Genomic DNA, 19,395 nt, shown 5'->3' with positions numbered 1-19,395 from the left:
ACGATGATTCTGAATAACAAATCTGAATTTTCTTTTCAATAAAACCAAACAAAAGATGTTATGTAGCATTTCAAACATTCAATCAAATTGTCCAAGCATGAAGCATTACAAAATATTGAGAATCCATAATTTAAAGCATCATGCCACATGCAAAATATATTATGTGTTAAGTCATGCATTAGAATATTAAGAATAAGCATGTCAAGGATCAAAATCAATTCTTTTCAAATAAACTCCCCCTATTTAAATACAATTTGGCACTGATTTCATCCTTAAAGTGTGTTTCCATGTGACTAAAAATTTGAATTGATTCTTTCTTGTATATTATCATTTATTTTGTCTCTCATTTTTACTTTCTTATGCACTATACTCTATTTGCTCCCTATCCGGTGGAGTTGGGAAGGGGCACGAGGTACTACCACTAGCCTCCCTCTTGTGCCGTCCCTAATATGCCCTACACCGAATAGTTGGGTCAAATAGTGCCGGGTACTACCACTAGCCTCCCCATTGGCACCATCCCTATGATGAACAATATAGAAAGGTTAAAATGTTTACTTCAAACTCTCCCTGTTTAAGTGTAATTAATTATGGATTTTATCCCTTCCAAAAGAATGCTCACACAAGTCTCACAAATGTGCCGAATATATTATGCTTGTTTTGCTTTTCCTTAAGATTGAAGTATTTGCCTTTACTTAGATTTTACTTCTCTTGAATAATATCCATTTTCTTTTCTTTATCTCTCTCTCTTTTGTTATTCTCAAGTAATTTACATGAAAGAGCAGAATAAAGAAATAATCTTATGTATCATATATATGTATATCATGCAAACAACATTTTCATTATGCTCAAGGATTCATAACTTCTCACAAGTTATTTTACATCAAAATTTTAAGCATATACTTGTGTATTTCATGGTTATGATATAGGCAAAGAAATAATTTAGTTTGGATTCTATTTGCTTAAGATAATTATCAGTAAGATATGTTAACTAAGTTTTAATCAATTTATCTTAACCGTTTGTTTCTATCAAAATTCAGATTATGATTTATTGGTTATTAATAAAATATGATTCATTAAAATTAGATTGAAGTCTTGCACACGGTCACATAATGAGCGTACAATCTGGTCTACTAGCTGTATGATAAAATAATTATTTTATCATGCTTCAATACAGCTTTAACACAATAGATCTACTTTGCTCATCTTTTTCGAATTCTACAAGATGGGGTCATAGATATACCTTCTTCATGCCAATCTTCTATAAGAGTTTTCTTGTGGACTAACGTTGGTCAATGAAGATTCCCTTTCCTGTTTGTCTTAATTTGGAGTTTGAGAGAAGATGTTAATTCATTCATCATATTTCAAACTCACTTTACAATATAACTCTTCATTAGTAGAACCAAAAATGATGTCATCAATGCATACTTTGAGCAAATAAGATATCACAAATTCATCTTTTTGATGCATAGATTTATCACTATTACTTTCTATCAAAAAGGTTGCTTAAGCTTTTATATATCATGCTTTTGATGCTTGTTCCAAATCACATATTGCTTTATCATATATGTAATGTGTATTTTTAAATATGGTGGTTATTTTTCATAGATCTCCTTTTTAATGAAGTAACCACATAGGAGTGAATTCTACACATTCATTTGACAGAATATAAAGCTCATGAAGCAAGCACATGATAATGATGATCTTTACTTCTAATCATGCAAGAATCTTTATCAAGATCTATTTCATCTTTTCTTGATTTAATCTTTAGTAGTCATCAATTTTTCTTCATTAAGTGCATTTCTGAAAAGACTCAATTTTGTTATACTTATTAACAAGTTTTCAGATTATTATATGTAAAAGATTAACCATATACATATATAATTTGATCTTAGTATCTTGATAATAAATCATTAGTCTCATAAAGAATAAAATGACTTGATATTTCTGCAACTAAAATCTTTTCATTGAATATTCTATATGCATTGCTTGATGAATGATATCCAAGGATAGACATATCTCTATCAGATTTGGCATTATTTTCATAAGAACATATCAAGCATAACATGTACGACTGAAAAAATATGAAAGATATGCAATGGTTCATTTTCAATTTTTCAGAAGATCAAAAGGAGTTTTCATCAAAAATAGATTTAATAGAAACCATTTGTATGACAAGCAGTGATGATAGCTTTTAAAAATCATTTGAGTAGATAACTATCATACACAATTGTCTTTTTCATTTCTTCAACAATTCTATTAACCCTATTTTACTTATGATGTCCTTGGAGCTGAAATAATCGAATTTAATATTGTTTTCTGTATAACCTTTATCAGGATTTTGGTTTTCAACACTGTGCCATGATCTTCACAGTTTGGAAACCTTTTTCATTTGAAACACTTTTACAAGATTTTAGCAAATACAGAAAAACACTTCAGTTTTATTTGCCAAGAACAAATCCAATGTAAGCTTTTGAAAACTTAGAGATGGAAACAACATCTTTAGATTTAGAAATAATTTTTGTTTGTTTCCTTAGTTAGCTTGCATAGCAAAACTTTGACCTTTAAGAAGATAATCTAAGTAAGCCTATGGCAAGGTCTTTTGAGATTAAGTACATACTAGCATGAGCTGATTTCAAATGCCAAAGACGGTTTCTTTAATCTTGGTATTCATAGTGCATATATTCAAAAGCACACCAAGTACACATTATCATATCTATGATCAATAAACAATAATGCCAAGGATAGAAACTCTCAATCAAGCATATAGAGAATTCATAGAGTTATTCTTAATAAATTGATTAATCATTTAGCAACTTATCCAATAGTGAGTAAAGTATACTATAAAATGAAGTGATTTGATTATATTTCTAAAAGTATTTTCTGTATCACAATATTGATCAATACATGCAGATGCAAATATTACTGATTTCATTATTATTATTATTTTATTTAAAATTACTTTTCATAAGTATATTTTAAGTTTCATTTTTGACATGTGTCTAGAGCACCCATTTGTATGAAAGTTCTATTTGTTCCATGGGTATCTTGACACCCCTATGTCTGCATCCTCATAATTTCATTTTGGGTACCCAAGCTTGCTTGGGTCCTTGAGAGTTAGGACATATGGTTCCTTTTGGAATCCAAATCTGTTTAATAGTAATAACTTTACTATTTGATTTAATTGTTTTAGAACGATAGGTAAAGTTGTTATGCCCATTCTTTTCATGTTTGAAATAAGTTATCTTATTTAATGGTTTGCTTGGTGAATTGATAACCTTTTTCTCTAGAGATTTATGGCTAAGTGAAGGAGTCAAGCTAAATTTTGATTTATCAAAATCAGCATGTTGGCTTTCAAACATCTTTTTTAATCTTTCTGAACTTACAGTGAATTTGTTAATAAAACATCTTAATTGGTTAATTTCTTCGCTTAAGTTTTGATTTTCTTTAATTAAATTTTGATTTTTCTGAATCAATTGTTCTAAATTTAACCTTAAGCTTTTATTTTCAGAATCTTGTATTTCATCATTAGAATTTTTTTCTTTTGAAATTTTCAGATTTAGTTTCTTAAGATTTTTATTCTTCACAGCTAATTTTCTACATTCACTATACAAATCATGAAAAGCATTTAATAATTCATCATAAGAGAATTCTTCTTGAAAATCATTTGAGGTAAGAGTAGATTCAGTCTTTACCTTGTCTTCTTGTGCCATAAAGCACACGTTAGTTACCTCTTGTAGTTCCTTGGAGCTAATATCATCATTGTTGCTCCTAACTTTTATTTTCTTGCTAGACTCTTTCTTGGTCAAGGCTTTCTTCCTTTTTATCTCTTTCTTTCTTTCTTCTTGCTTCCTCTTCTTCTTTGTCTTTAGGAAGCTGATTTGCCTCAGAGTCGACTCGGACCTTATTGGAGTCGACTCGGTTAACTTGAGGGTTGACTCTGGAATACTTGGAGTCGACTCGACTGAGGTGGGAGATTCAACACCTTTTTCTGCAGTCTCATTGTTAGTAGGTAATTGAAGCACATGTGAGCTAGTCTGAGATTTATCATAAATATTTTCTAAAGTATCCCAGATCTCCTTAGCAGATAAGCATGCAGAAATTTCATTAAACTTTGTTTCTTGAATAGCACAATATAATATGTTCATAGCATTAGCATTCAATTGTGCTAAGTCCTTTTCATTAAAAGTTTGAGAGAGTGTGTGAAGGTCATTTATTATGAATTTCCATAAATAATAGTTTTGTGATTGAATAAAAATGCGCATGCGTATTTTCCAATGTGTATAGTTTATGCCATTAAATAGTGGAGGTGTATCAATTGATTGTCCTTCTCCTAGAAAACTATCTATTTGAGTTGTCATGATCTTTGGCTCTTGATCGTGAGATCAATAATTAAACTTAGAGCACCTGCTCTGATACCACATGTTGCCCAGTAGATACAACCCAAGAGGGGGGGGTGAATTGGGTCTTTTAAAACTTTTATGCTACTTCTAAAACTTTTTGATTAACTATGCTAAGTTGTATAGATGCACAGTGAAAGTTAAACTTAGCAAGGGTATGATGTATAAACTTCGACTTGATTAAATATGCTTGTAACTAAAGGATGTGCAGATAAGAATTAAGCAAGCAATTTATCTAAGTAAGTAAGTGTGTTAGTAAGACTATAACAAGAGGCATTACAAACACAAAGGACATATAGTGGTTCGGTGCACCCCAGCACCTACATCCACTCCCCAAGATCTCTTGGGAATTTCACTATAATCCTACAGATTACAGCCGGTTGTTTTACAAGCTCACAACCTAACTTGTTGTTTTACGAGCGCACAACGAACTCGGTCGGTTTTCTCAGGCTCACCGACTAGAACCAATCCGATTGTTTTCCCGGGATCACAATCAAACCCTTACACGCGTTGGTTTTACACTCGGCTCACCAACCAACCTCTCACCGTTGGTTTTTCCTTTGGCTCACCAACAAACCTTAACCCCTTGATTCAATCCCTTGATTGAATCAAGTTACAAGATATTGAAAACAAAGTATAAAGCAAAACAAAGCTTCTTAAGCAAGCAAATATAACAATATAAACAAATAGAGTAAAGAGAAGCCCTCAAACGAGTTTTGAAGATGGAGGAGCTCGGCTTCTTCTTTACTTGATCCTCTTCTGATTTGGCACGAGGTAGAGGATCACTGAGGCAGCACACGGATGGAGAGGAAGCTTTGGGATTCTCTTGGATGCTCTTCTTCTCTCTATTTCGCTTTGGATGGCCCTTTTGTGCTTATGGAAGATTTCCTTTGTAATCTCTTTGAGATCTCTTTCCTAGATGATCTCTCCCACTTCCATGCCTTCTCCCCTGGCTCTCCTCTTGTTTTTATAGCTTTAGATGGCGTGGAAACAAGAATCTAGCCGTTAGAGACAAAAATAGAGCCGTTGGACACAGTCTGCACCTCCTGACAATATTACCGTTGGGATCGGAGTCGACTCGCGCGATCAGGAGTCGACTCGCCTATTGCAGGAGTCGGCTCGTGCTTTACTGGAGACGACTCGGCCACTGTAGTCAATAAAATCAGATTCCATTCCGATCTTAGTGGGCCTGCAGTCAGCCCCGTCAGCTTCTTGTCTTGACTTTATTTCAACTGAAAGATCCAATTTTGAATTTGATCCACTCGAGTCGACTCGACTGTCCTGGGAGTCGACTCGAATCTCAGAGCCCGAACTCCCGATCCTCTGTCTTTTGGCTCGTCCAGTCTTGGAGTCGACTCAAACTTCCTCGGAGTCGACTCGGCTCTCAGTTTCCAAAACTTGGTCTTCTGCCTTTTGATGTGAAGCTGTCTTGGAGTCGACTCGAGCTGTCTGGGAGTCGACTCGAATCTCAGAGGCAGTAACTTGGTCTTCTGTCTGTTGATGGTCGCGGAGTCTCGGAGTCGACTCGTGCAATGCGGGAGTCGACTCGAATCTCAGAGTCCCAAAAATGCTCTCTGACTTTTTCTTTGTGTTCCGCTTAGAGTCGACTCATGCTTTCTTTGGAGTCGACTTGCCAACCATTGGAGTCGACTCGCGTGCCACTGGAGTCGACTCGAATCTCAGACCCGAAAACTACTCTCTGACTTTTCTGCCTGTGACTCCTAGGAGTCGACTCATACTTCTCCGGAGTCGACTCATACTTCTCCGGAGTCGACTCGAATTCCACTGGAGTCGACTCGAAGACTGTTCTTTTGAATTTTTCTTTTGATTTTGCTCCTCCAATTTGAATCCTTTGAACTTTAAACTTGGGCCAATAAATTGTAGCTTTCTTCCAACTTGAGAGCTTTGGAGGCCTTCTTGTGTTCTCCCAACTTGCTATGTTCCTTGCAAAATAAATATCTTTCTCCTTGCAACATAAACATTAGTATCTATACTTCAAGATTTTGTGATCATCAAAATCAATCTATGAATCAATCTTTGGGTCATCAGACATGCTTCACATATTTTGTTCTTTTCAAATTTTAATTTTGGCAAACCTATCACGGAATCTCTTTTAACTAGTTTAGTTATTGTGTCCATGCTTGCATGACCTAACTTGCGGTGCCATAACCAACTAGCATCATTATCTTTAGTTTCATTAACAACTAAACATTGGTTATGTTTTGCAAGATCTTCAAGGTCTACAACATATACATTTCCACGTCTAATTCCTTTAAAAACTAAACTATTGTCATTAGGGTTTGTTATAATGCATAGTGATGGTTTAAACATAACATCATACCCTTTATCACATAGTTGACTAATGCTTAATAAGTTATACTTTAGACCATCAACATATCTAACATTATCAATAAAAGTAGAAGTGGTGATTTGAACTTTACCAATACCAATGATGTGACCTTGGTTGTTGTCTCCAAAAGTCACAGCACCTCCCTTCTTAGCTTCAAGGGTGAAAAATTGATCCTTGTCACCCGTCATGTGCCTTGAGCAGCCACTATCCAAATACCAGCAGTTTTTGTTGACCTTGGCTGCAAGACACTCCTACACAAGCAGATTATATAATTTTAGGTACCCAAGTTTTCTTGGGTCCTTCATGGTTAGTCATGTTGGTTCCTTTTGGAACCCATACCCTTTTAATTTTTCTTTTTGTTTTACCTTTCCTAAAATTACACACATTTGCTTTATGACCTATAGTTCCACAACAAAAGCAGGTTATTTTCTTAGTTTTACTTTCCCCAGCTTTAACAAAGAAGTTACTAAGAAGTTTTTGTTTATTTCTTGGTTTATACCCTAAACCCGCTTTATTAAATACTGCTCGTTGACTATTGAGTATCATATTTAACTTTTCAGAACTACATATAAATTTTTCAACCAAAGGTTTGTATTTGTTAAGTTCTTTGGTTAGTGTTTGATTTTCTGCCTTTAGATCATTTAGTTCTTTTGTGAGATCCTTGTTTAAGATTTGTTTATGGTTTTTAAGTTCTGAAAGTTCCTTAGTTAGTTTTTCATTATCCTTAGTTAAGGTATTAGTCTTTTGAGTTAAAAGTTGGTTGCTTGTCTTAAGGTCTATATTTTCTTTGGTGATTAAATCCTTATCCTTAACTAATGAATCATACTTACGGATATAAGTTTGGTTAGTTACTTTTAATTCTCTGTTTTTAATATTTATAGCCTTATATTCAATCATTAGTTCATTAAAAGCATCATAAAGCTCATCAAAAGTAAAATCTAAAGGCGATTCGAGCGTTACCTCATTTCTATTGGCCATGAAGCAGAAATTGGCCTTTTCCTCTTGTTCCTCATCCGATGAAGAGGATGATGAGTCCGAGTCGGATAGTGTCGTGACAAGAGCCTTCTTCTTCTTGTACTTGCTCCTCTTCTTCAGTAAAGGGCACTCAGCTCTTATGTGACCCGACTTCTTGCATTCGTAACACCCAATCCCCTCATTTTCCCTTTCCTTACCTTTGTCCTTGCGGTAGGAATTTGAGGGGCCTCTCCTTTGATGATAGGACTTCTTGTGGTTGATGAATTTTCTGAATTTGCGCACAAGAAGTGCCTCACCATCATCTTCCTCATGTTCTTCTTCTTCACTGCTGCTACTGCAAGATAAGTCCTTGTTAGATGAAGTAGATTTTAGAGCTATTACCTTTTTCTTATGGGAGGACTCTTCCTCGTTGTGTTGTTTCATGGTTAGCTCGTGCGTCATTAGGGATCCAAGAAGCTCCTCAAGTGGTAACTTGTTCAAGTCCTTGGCTTCTTGGATTGCCGTCACTTTAGCTTCCCATGACCTTGGTAGACACCGAAGGATTTTCCTGACAAGCTCACTGTTAGTATAGTTCTTGCCAAGGCTTTTAGGCCATTGACAATATCAGTAAACCTAGTGAACATGCATGTGATTGTTTCATTAGAATCCATTTTAAATAGTTCATATTTATGAACCAAAATATTTATTTTGGATTCTTTGACTTGATTCGTGCCCTCATGGGTCACTTCAAGTCTGTCCCAAATCTCTTTTGCAGAATTGCAAGTTGAGACCCTATTGAATTCATTTCTATCTAAGGCACAATAAAGCACATTCATAGCTTTAGAATTTAGTTGTGCCTTTCTCATGTCATGTTCATCCCAATCCTTTTCTAGTTTGGGTACCGTGACACCTTCTACATATATGGATGGGATGTATGGGCCATTTACTATAATGGTCCACATCTCATAGTCTTGGGCTTGGATGAATATTCTCATCCTAGCCTTCCAATATGAGTAGTCGGATCCATTAAAGAATGGGGGTCTTTGGGTGGACTGACCCTCAATGTGAGAAGATCCAAATGGAGTTGTCATTTCGATCTTTTACTCTTGGGTGGAAGAGTTTAGGCTCTGATACCACTTGTTGCCCAGATAGACAACCCAAGAGGGGGGGTGAATTGGGTTTTAAAATAATTTAGCTATTTAAAACGTTGTGAAGGACTAATTAAAACTATTGCAAGTTGTTTAGTTAAATGCTATGTGCTGTGAGTGATATGAGAGGAAGAAGAAGAGAGACAATCAATCACAAACACCAAGTTTTATAGTGGTTCGGAGCTAACCCTTGCTCCTACGTCCACTCCCCAAGTCTCACTTGGGAATTCACTATAACCCCCTTGGATTACAGCCGGTTGTTTTCCAAGCTCACAACCAAACTTGTTGTTTTACGAGCTCACAACGAACTCGGTCGGTTTTTCCAGGCTCACCGACTAGAACCACCCCGATTGTTTTTCCGGGATCACAATCGAACCCTTACACACGTTGGTTTTACACTCGGCTCACCAACCAACCTCATACCCTTGATTCAATCCCCCGATTGAACCAAGCAGATACAAGTTGTAAATAAAATAGACAAACAGAAAACTAAGCTTCTCAAAAGCAGATGGAAAACAATATAATCTGAAAAGAGTTTAGAAGCCCTCAAACGCTTTTAAGTTGGAGAAGAGGAATGGCTTCTTAAACTTCGGGTCTCCTCTTGAATGTGTAGTCGACTTGAATGCAGGAGGAGGATTCTTTAATTGCTGGGAAGATGTAGGTGGATGCATGTTGCCCAAGGTGACAACCCAAGAGGGGGGGGTGAATTGGGTCTTTTAAAACCTTTTAAACTACTTCTAATCTTTTAGATTAATTATGCTAAGTTGTATGGATGCTTAGTGAAGCTTAACCTTAGCAAGAGTATGATTCTAATCTAATCAACTATTAAGCAGTGGGTTCAATAAAAGATTAGTCTAATTTTGCCCTAGTATGCTATTCAATTTAATGATTGAGTAAATTGATTATGCTTGCAACTAAAGGATGCACGAAGAAGAGTTAAGCAAGCTTAATATCTAAGTAAGTGAGTGAGGAGGTCAGTCAACAAAGAGCATCACAAACACAACAAAAATATAGTGGTTCGGTGCACCCCAGCACCTACATCCACTCCCCAAGACCTCTTGGGAATTTCACTATAATCCTAGCGATTACAGCCGGTTGTTTTACAAGCTCACAACCCAACTTGTTGTTTTACGAGCGCACAACGAACTCGGTCGGTTTTCCCAGGCTCACCGACTAGAACCACTCCGATTGTTTTCCCGGGCTCACAATCAAACCCTTACACGTTGGTTTTACCCTCGGCTCACCAACAAACCTAAACCCCGTTGGTTTTCCCTTTGGCTCACCAACAAACCTTACACCGTTGGTTTTCCCTTTGGCTCACCAACAAACCTTTACCCCTTGATTCAATCCCGTGATTGAATCAAGTTACAAGATATTATAACAAAGTTTAAGATAAATCAAAGCTTCTTAAACAAGCAAATATAACACTATAAGCAAATAGAGTAAAGTGAAGTCCTCAAACGAGTTTGGAAGATGAAGGAGCTCGACTTCTTCTTTACTTGACCCTCTTCTGATTTGGCACGAAGTGGAGGATCACTGAGGCAGCACACGGATGGAGAGGAAGCTTTGGGATTCACTTGGATGCTCTTCTTCCCTCTATTTCACTTTGAATGGCCCTTTTGTGCTTTTGGGAGATTTCCCTTGTAATCTGTTTGGAATCTCTTCCCTAAAAGTTCTCTCCCACTTCCATGCCTTCTCCCCTAGCTCTCCTCTTGTTTTTATAGCTTTAGATGGCGTGGAAACAAGAATCTAGCCGTTAGAGACAAAAATAGAGCCGTTGGACACAGTCTGCACTTCCTGACAATATTACCGTTGGGATCGGAGTCGACTCGCGCGATCAGGAGTCGACTCGCCTGTTGCAGGAGTCGACTCGTGCTTTACTGGAGACGACTCGGCCACTGTTCCAAATTTGAATTATGGTGCATCCTCGACTGGGAGTCGACTCGTCTTAACCCGGAGTCGACTCGCCAACTTCTGGAGCTGACTTGGCAATTTCGGAGTCGGCTCATCCACTGAAGTCCGTGGATCCAATTTTGAATTTTGTCCTCTCGAGTCGACTCGACTGTCCTGGGAGTCGACTCGAATCTCAGACCCCGAACTCCCGATCCTCTGTCTTTTGGCTCGTCCAGTCTTGGAGTCGACTCGAACTTCCTTGGAGTCGACTCGGCTCTCAGTTTGTGAAACACAACCTTCTGCCATCTTGGTGTAGCGCTGCCTTGGAGTCGACTCGAGCTGTCTGGGAGTCGACTCGAATCTCAGAGGCAGTAACTTGGTTTTCTGTCTGTTGATGGTCGCGGAGTCTCGGAGTCGACTCGTGCAATGCGGGAGTCGACTCGAATCTCAGAGTCCCAAAAATGCTCTCTGACTTTTTCCTTGTGTTCCGCTGAGAGTCGACTCTTGCTTTCTTCGGAGTCGACCTACCAACCATCGGAGTCGACTCGCGTTCCACTGGAGTCGACTCGAATCTCAGACCCGAAAACTGCTCTCTGACTTTTCTGCCTGTGACTCCTAGGAGTCGACTCATACTTCTCCGGAGTCGACTCATACTTCTCTGGAGTCGACTCGAATTCCACTGGAGTCGACTCGAAGACTGTTCTTTTGAATTTTTCTTTTGATTTTACTCCTCCAATTTGAATCCTTTGAACTTTAAGCTTGGGCCAATAAATTGTAGCTTTCTTCCAACTTGAGAGCTTTGGAGGCCTTCTTGTGTTCTTCCAACTTGCTATGTTCCTTGCAAAATAAATATCTTTCTCCTTGCAACATAAGCATTAGTATCTATACTTCAAGGTTTTGTGATCATCAAAATCAATTTATGAATCAATCTTTGGGTCATCAATCTCCCCCTTTTTGATGATGACAAAACTTGGAGTATATGCAATATAAAAGATATTGATTTCTAGAAGTAATACATAGCTAAGTTGCATGAAGTAGAAAACATATATATTTAAAAACATACTTCATGATAATGCTTTAGATTTAATCAGCTTAACACAATCAACATATTTAAATTTTAAGCTGATTTGTATTCAATTCAAAGTAATAAAGCATTCTGAGTATATAGCATATACTTAGATATTTCTCCCCCTTTTTGACAACATCAAAAAGATAGTGAAACATTAAGTACACAGATCAGAGCAGAACACATCGAGTGTGAATTCAAGAGGTTTTTTTTAATTTGATACCACAGATAGTTTTCTAATCAAGTGTAGGTGGAATCTTCCTTAGGTTAATTCAAGAAGTACCACAAATGATAGTCAAGGAAAAATATGAGTGGAAATCTAACCTCTCTTCACTAAGTATGAAAGCTTGTTCATTTAAGACCTTTTGCCCAATCTATTAAGTATTTTATCAAACATGAGAGCAATTTTGATTAATTTTCAGAGTAAAAGATCAAAACTTATATATGTGAAAGACATATCATCATGTTGGGTCATTAATTCTTAATGACTTCAAAGGTTCTTTATAATAATAAGTGCATTTGAGCACAAATACCAAATTATGAAATCATGCAATTTGTGATACATCTTAGAGCTCTTTTAAAGACTTTCTTTTATTCCTTTAGAAAATAAGCACAATTTGATACATAAAATAATGAATTGGCACAAAATAGAAGTTCTAAAGAGTAAGCCAATTAAAACTCATTAGTGAGGTTCAAAATAGATTTTCTAAGAGATACTCAAGAAAATTTAATACATTGTTCTCCTCCTTTTTCATTAAATTAGAGGCTCTTAAGATTTGCAATTTGGTTCAAGAGTGATGCATGAGATATACTAACCAAATAACACGCCTCAAGGTGTATCATAAAGATTTTCAGATTTAAATTTCAGATGATACATATTGGAGAGTATTAGAATCACTTTTCATTTAGTATTCTTTCTCTCTCCTTTAGTTATAGATTTATGTGATTAAGTTCCATAAGACCTCTCCTTCTGAAATTTTCTTTCTCCCCCTCAATTGATCATTCCATTTAAGAGTTTAGAATCCTAAGATAATGTTCAATAAAATTGTCAATCTCAAAAATATATTTTCTATAAGTTTCAGCTTATTTTCATAAGACTCAAGGTTTGAGATAAGACAACCTTTATAGAACTCATCTCAAGGTAATTTAAAGCATGTCTTGCAATATAAGGAAGTTCATAAAAATCAATCCATAAGATTTAAGGTATACATCAAATTGAAGTAACTTTAGGATAAGATACTGAATATCTAAAGCTCCCCCTCAAAAGATGCGTACTTCTTTAATCATTCTTAATTGTTGAATTTCAGACTTTAGTGATAAACGTGAATAACACTAAAATTCTGTAATATCAAGAATGTAGAGTAATCTAGTATTATTTCAAAATTTGTAGTAATTACTCTTTCTAATCCTTTACGAACAAGTTATGCTTTCTCATAATCTTAGAGAAAATGTGTAGAAATATTAATCAGAAAATGATTCATTTGAAGCTTAGTTTCTTTCAACCGCATTTACATTTTCTTTCTTTTAGAATCATTTGAGTGAGCTGAAATATTTCTAGCTTTAAGATCATTCACTCTATTGATAGAAGTGTTTAATAATGTAGGGGAGAAAAACATATAGATGATTATTGAAATATATATATTTTTAGAACTCAATTTCTTAATCATAGTTTTTCACCAATGTATTCATGAAACACAATAAATCTTTTTAATATCAAAATAAAATCATATATTTAGAAATTTTTGTTTGCAATCAAGATCATCGAAAAACACATCATTTGGACCAATATTAGTACACTTTGAAGATAAGAAATGATATGTTTCGGATGCGTATCGGAGCAATCAACCAAAGGCATCAGAATTAATTCTGTTTTTCTTACATTAAGATTTTATTTAGAAATCATATTGAGTTTAAGCTTGTATACAAAATCAGATTCTGAATTACATAGGATTTTCAATTGAGGCTTTCAAAATCATAATTTGAGATATGTATCTTCCACATTATAGCTCATCTTAAATCATTACGATTGAAAATACATATTTCAAACATATAAGAGCATATTCAGAATCTTTGTATTAAATGTTGAGTTTTGGTACGAATTTGAACATTATATACCAAATTTAGGCAAGTTGAAGGATAGATCAAGATTAATTCATTCTGCCTAAATAGAGATATCTTTCTCTTCTCCTTTTTACAAATTTATTTAACTTTCAGATTTTAAAGATGATTGTGAACGACAAATCTGAAATTTCTTTTCAATAGAACCAAACAAAAGATGTTATGTAGCAATTCAAACATTCAAACAAATTGTCCAAGGATGAAGCATTACAAAACATTGAGAACCAATAAATCAAGACATCATACCATATGCAAAATAAATCATGTGTTAAATCATGCATTAAAATATTAAGAACAAGCATGTCAAGGATCCAAATCAATATTTTTCAAATAAACTCCCCCTATTTAAATATAATCTTGCAATGATTTTATCCTTAAAGTGTGTTTTCAAGTGATTAAAAAAAATTGACTTAATTCTACTTTCATTAACTTTGTCTTTCATTTATAACTTTCTTATGCTCTATACTCTATTTGCTCCCTATCCGGTGGAGTTGGAAGGGGCACGAGGTACTACCACTAGCCTCCCTCTTGTGCCGTCCCTAATATGCCCTACACCGAATAGTTGGGTCAAATAGTGCCGGGTACTACCACTAGCCTCCCCATTGGCACCATCCCTATGATGAGCAATATAGAAAATTTATAAAGTTCACTTCAAACTATTCCTGTTTAAGTGTAATTAATTACGAATTTTATCCCTTCCAAATGTGCCGAATATATTATGCTTGTTTTGCTTTTCCTTAAGATTGGGGTATTTGCCTCTACTTGGATTTTACTTCTCTTGAATAATATCCATTTTCTTTTATTTATCTCTCTCTCTTCATTATTCTCAAGTAATTTACATGAAAGAACAGAATAATGAAATAATCTTATGTATCATATAGATGTATATCATGCAAACAATATTTTCATTGTGCTCAAGGATTCATAACTTCTCACAAGTTATTTTAAATCAAAATTTTATGCATAAACTTGTGTATTTCATGATTATGACATAGGCAAAGATATATTATAGTTTTGGCAAACCATGAAACAATTTCTAAAAGTATAAGTCAATCAATATATGTATATATAGACATGATATCAAAAATTAATAATTAAAGACCTTAATCATGCCATAATAAGATTTAAGTTATTGACTTTGCTCAATTAATTTGTGAGAAAGGTATCTAAAATTACCTATTCATTATATGTTCTTCAAGCCAAACTCGATTTCTTATGTGTGAACTTTTGGCTGAAGAAGATCCTCTCTCTTGTTTGCATGTGAATGTTTAGTGTATCTTACATGAAGATATCCTTCAAGTTGAAATTTCTCATTTTTCTTTCTTGAAGGAAGGTCATTAGTTTCTTTAAGATACAAAGCATTCATCCAACATATATATTTTTTTTAACTAGATGACTCAATATAAGATATGACAATAGTTGCATGTTGAGTCACTTTACTCAAGAGATTCCCTAAATATAAGCAAGCACATATCACTTGAACTAAAGAGATAGTTTCATTAAATCAGATGGTTCAAGGACAAGCATGTGAGGCAATAGGTAGATTTATCAAGGTCAAATCAATTTCTTATTTTCAAAATCAATTTAGTTTAGATTTTATTCAATAAGGCACGCTAGCTAAGTTTTAATCAACTTATCTTAAACAGTTATTTCTATCACAATTCAGATTATGATTTATTTGTTTATCAATAAAATATGATTCATTAAAGTTAGATTGATGTCTTGCACAAGGTCACATAATGAGCATACAACCTGGTCTACTAGCTGTATGATAAAATAATTATTCTATCATGCTTCAATACAGCTTTAAACAGTAGATCTATTTTGCTCATTCTTTTCAAATTCTACAAGATGGGGTCATAGACATACCTTCTTCATGCCAATCTTCTATGAGAGTTTTCTTGTGGACTAACATTGGTCAATGAAGATCCCCTTTCCTGTTTGTCTTAATTTGGAGTTTGAGAGAAGATGTTAATTCATTCATCATACATATTTCAAACTCACCTTGCAATATAACTCTTCATTAGTAGAACCAGAAATGATGTCATTAATGTATACTTTGAGCAAGTGAGGTGTCACACATTTTTTGATGCAAAGAATTATCACTATTACCTTCTATCAAAAAGGTTATTTAAGCTTTTATATCATGCTCTTGATGCTTGTATCAAATCATATATTGCTTTATCATATTTGTAATGAGTGTTTTCAAATATGGTGGTTATTTAACATATATCTTCTTTAATAAAGTAAGCACATAGGAGTCCATTCTACACACTCATTTGATGGACTATAAAGCTCATAAAGCAAGCAAATGATGATGGTGATCTTTACTTCTAATCATGCAAAAATTTCATCAAGATCTATTTCATCTTTTCTTAATTTAGTCTTTTAGTAGTCATCACTTTTTCTTCATTAAGAGCATATCTGAAAATCCAAGTTGGTTCTAATTATTAACAAGTTTTTCAGATTGTTATATGTAAAAGATTAACCATATACATACATAATTTAATTTTAGTATCTTGATAATAAATCATTAGTCTCATAAAGAATAAAATACCTTGATATTTTTGCAACTAAAAACTTTTCATTGAATACTCTATATGCATTGCTTGATGAATGATATCCAAGGATAGACATATCTCTATCAGATTTGGCATTATTTTCATAAGAGCATATCAAGCATAACATGTACGACTGAAAAATATGAAAGATATGCAATGGTTCATTTTTCATTTTTTTTTCAGAAGATCAAAATTTTCATCAGAAATAGATCTAATAGAAATCATATGTATGACAAGCAGTGATGATAGTCTTTTAAAAATTATTTAAGTAGATGACTATCATACATAATTGTCTTTTTCATTTCTTCAAGAATTCTATTAACCCCTTTTTACTTATGATGTCCATGGAGCTGAAATAATTGAATTTAATACTATTTTCTGTATAACCTTAATCTGGATTTTGGTTTTCAACACTGTGCCATGATCTTCACAGTTTGGAAACCTTTTTCATTTGAAACGCTTCTACAAGATTTAGTAAATACAGAAAAATACTTCAGTTTTATTCTCCAAGAACAAGTCCAATGTAAGCTTTTGAAGACTTAGAGATGGAAACAACATCTTTAGATTTAGAAATGATTTTTGTTTGTTTCCTTAGTTAGCATGCATAGCAAAACTTTGACCTTTAAGTAGATAATCTAAACAAGCCTATGGCAAGGTCTTTTGATATTAAGTACATACTAGCATGAGTTGATTCTATGTGCCAAGGATGGTTTCTTTAATCTTGGTATTCAAAAGCATACCAAGTACACATTATCATATTGATGATCAATAAAAATAATGCCATAGACAAAAATTCTTAATCAAGCATATAGAGGGTTCATAGAGTTATTTTTAATGAATTAATTAATCATTTAGCAACTTATCCAATAGTGAGTGGAGCATACAAAAAAAATGAAGTGATTTGAATATATTTTCTTTTCATACCCAAAAAGACAAATATCACTTATATCACAAAAATGATTAATACTTTCAAGTTATGTTTTAATCAACTAATAAAGTAATTTCAATACGAGAAGATGTAAGAATTACTTATTTCATCCTTTCTTTCATTTAAATCATTCTTTTTAATTACATTTTAAATTCAATTCTTTAACACATGTCTAGAGCACCCATTGTTTAGATAACATCTTTCATTAGAACCTTGGATAGCTAGACATGCTTGCTGAAAGAATAATCATATTTTCAACTTAGGAACCCAAGCTCTTTTGGGTCCTTGTAGGTTAGCTATAATTGTTCCTTTTGGAACCCATATTCTCTTAATAGCTATTTTGTCCATGAATTTACAGATTTTAGGATTACAAGGGATGTATTTCTGTATCCTCTTGTTGAATTTAACAAACTTAGATCGAACATGAGTAGTAGGAAAACTTTTAATTTTCTGTTTCTCCCTTTTTGGTTCATTAAATTTGTAATGTATAGATTTAGGGACAACAGAAGAGATTTTACTTAGCTTTTGTTTATGAGAATCTGTTTTAGAGTAATTAAAAACTGTTTTAACAAACATATTCTTAAAAGGTTTTTGGGTGTACCAAGGTTGATATCCTAATGTAACTTTATCAAATTCAGCTCCTTGATCATTTATCATTAGGTTCAATTTTTCAGAGCTGAGGGTAAATCTTTCAACAACAGGTTTTAATCTGTCAACTTCTTTAGTTAATCTTCTGTTATCTTCTGAAAGTAACTCATTGTTTTTCTTAAGTTTATCATGACTTTCAGTGAGAAGTTGATCTCTTTGATTTAGTTCTTGATTTTCTTTAATTAAGATTTCAGTTTTACTGGTTAGTTTCAGTTTTTCATCTATTAGAATTTGATTTTCAATCTTCAAGTTTTTGTTCTTACAAATAAGTTTCTTATATTCTAAATACAAATCAGAAAAGGCATCATGGAGTTCATCAAATGTAAAATTGCTTTCAGTTTCAGCATGTACCTCTTGTGCCACCAAGCATAGATTTTCAATATGATACTGCTCTCCTTCTACACATGATATTTCAGATTTGTTAGTGCATTCATATTTGTCTTCAAGCATATTCCATATTTCTTTAGCAGTCATGCAAGAAGATATGCAATTAAACTCATTCCTATCTAATGCACAATATAAAAGGTTCATGGCATCAGCATTCAATTGTGCTAAATCCTTTTCATTAAAAGTTTGAGAGAGTGTGTGAAGATCATTTATTATGATTTTCCATAAATAATAGTTTTGTGATTGAATAAAGATGCGCATGCGTATTTTCCAATGTGTATAGTTTATGCCATTAAATAGTGGTGGTGTATCAATTGATTGTCCTTCTCCTAGAAAACTATCTATTTGAGTTGTCATGATCTTTGGCTCTAGTCGGTTAAGACTACAAATAATATTTGAGCACCTGCTCTGATACCACTTGTTGCCCAAGGTGACAACCCAAGAGGGGGGGGTGAATTGGGTCTTTTAAAACCTTTTAAACTACTTCTAATCTTTTAGATTAATTATGCTAAGTTGTATGGATGCTTAGTGAAGCTTAACCTTAGCAAGAGTATGATTCTAATCTAATCAACTATTAAGCAGTGGGTTCAATAAAAGATTAGTCTAATTTTGCCCTAGTATGCTATTCAATTTAATGATTGAGTAAATTGATTATGCTTGCAACTAAAGGATGCACGAAGAAGAGTTAAGCAAGCTTAATATCTAAGTAAGTGAGTGAGGAGGTCAGTCAACAAAGAGCATCACAAACACAACAAAAATATAGTGGTTCGGTGCACCCCAGCACCTACATCCACTCCCCAAGACCTCTTGGGAATTTCACTATAATCCTAGCGATTACAGCCGGTTGTTTTACAAGCTCACAACCCAACTTGTTGTTTTACGAGCGCACAACGAACTCGGTCGGTTTTCCCAGGCTCACCGACTAGAACCACTCCGATTGTTTTC

The sequence above is a fragment of the Phoenix dactylifera genome, chromosome 10 (assembly GCF_051530095.1).
Source record: "Phoenix dactylifera cultivar Ajwa chromosome 10, Ajwa_hap1_PhDact_Kaust_v1.1, whole genome shotgun sequence".
Taxonomy (NCBI): Eukaryota; Viridiplantae; Streptophyta; class Magnoliopsida; order Arecales; family Arecaceae; genus Phoenix; species Phoenix dactylifera.
This window is presented reverse-complemented; position numbering follows the sequence as displayed.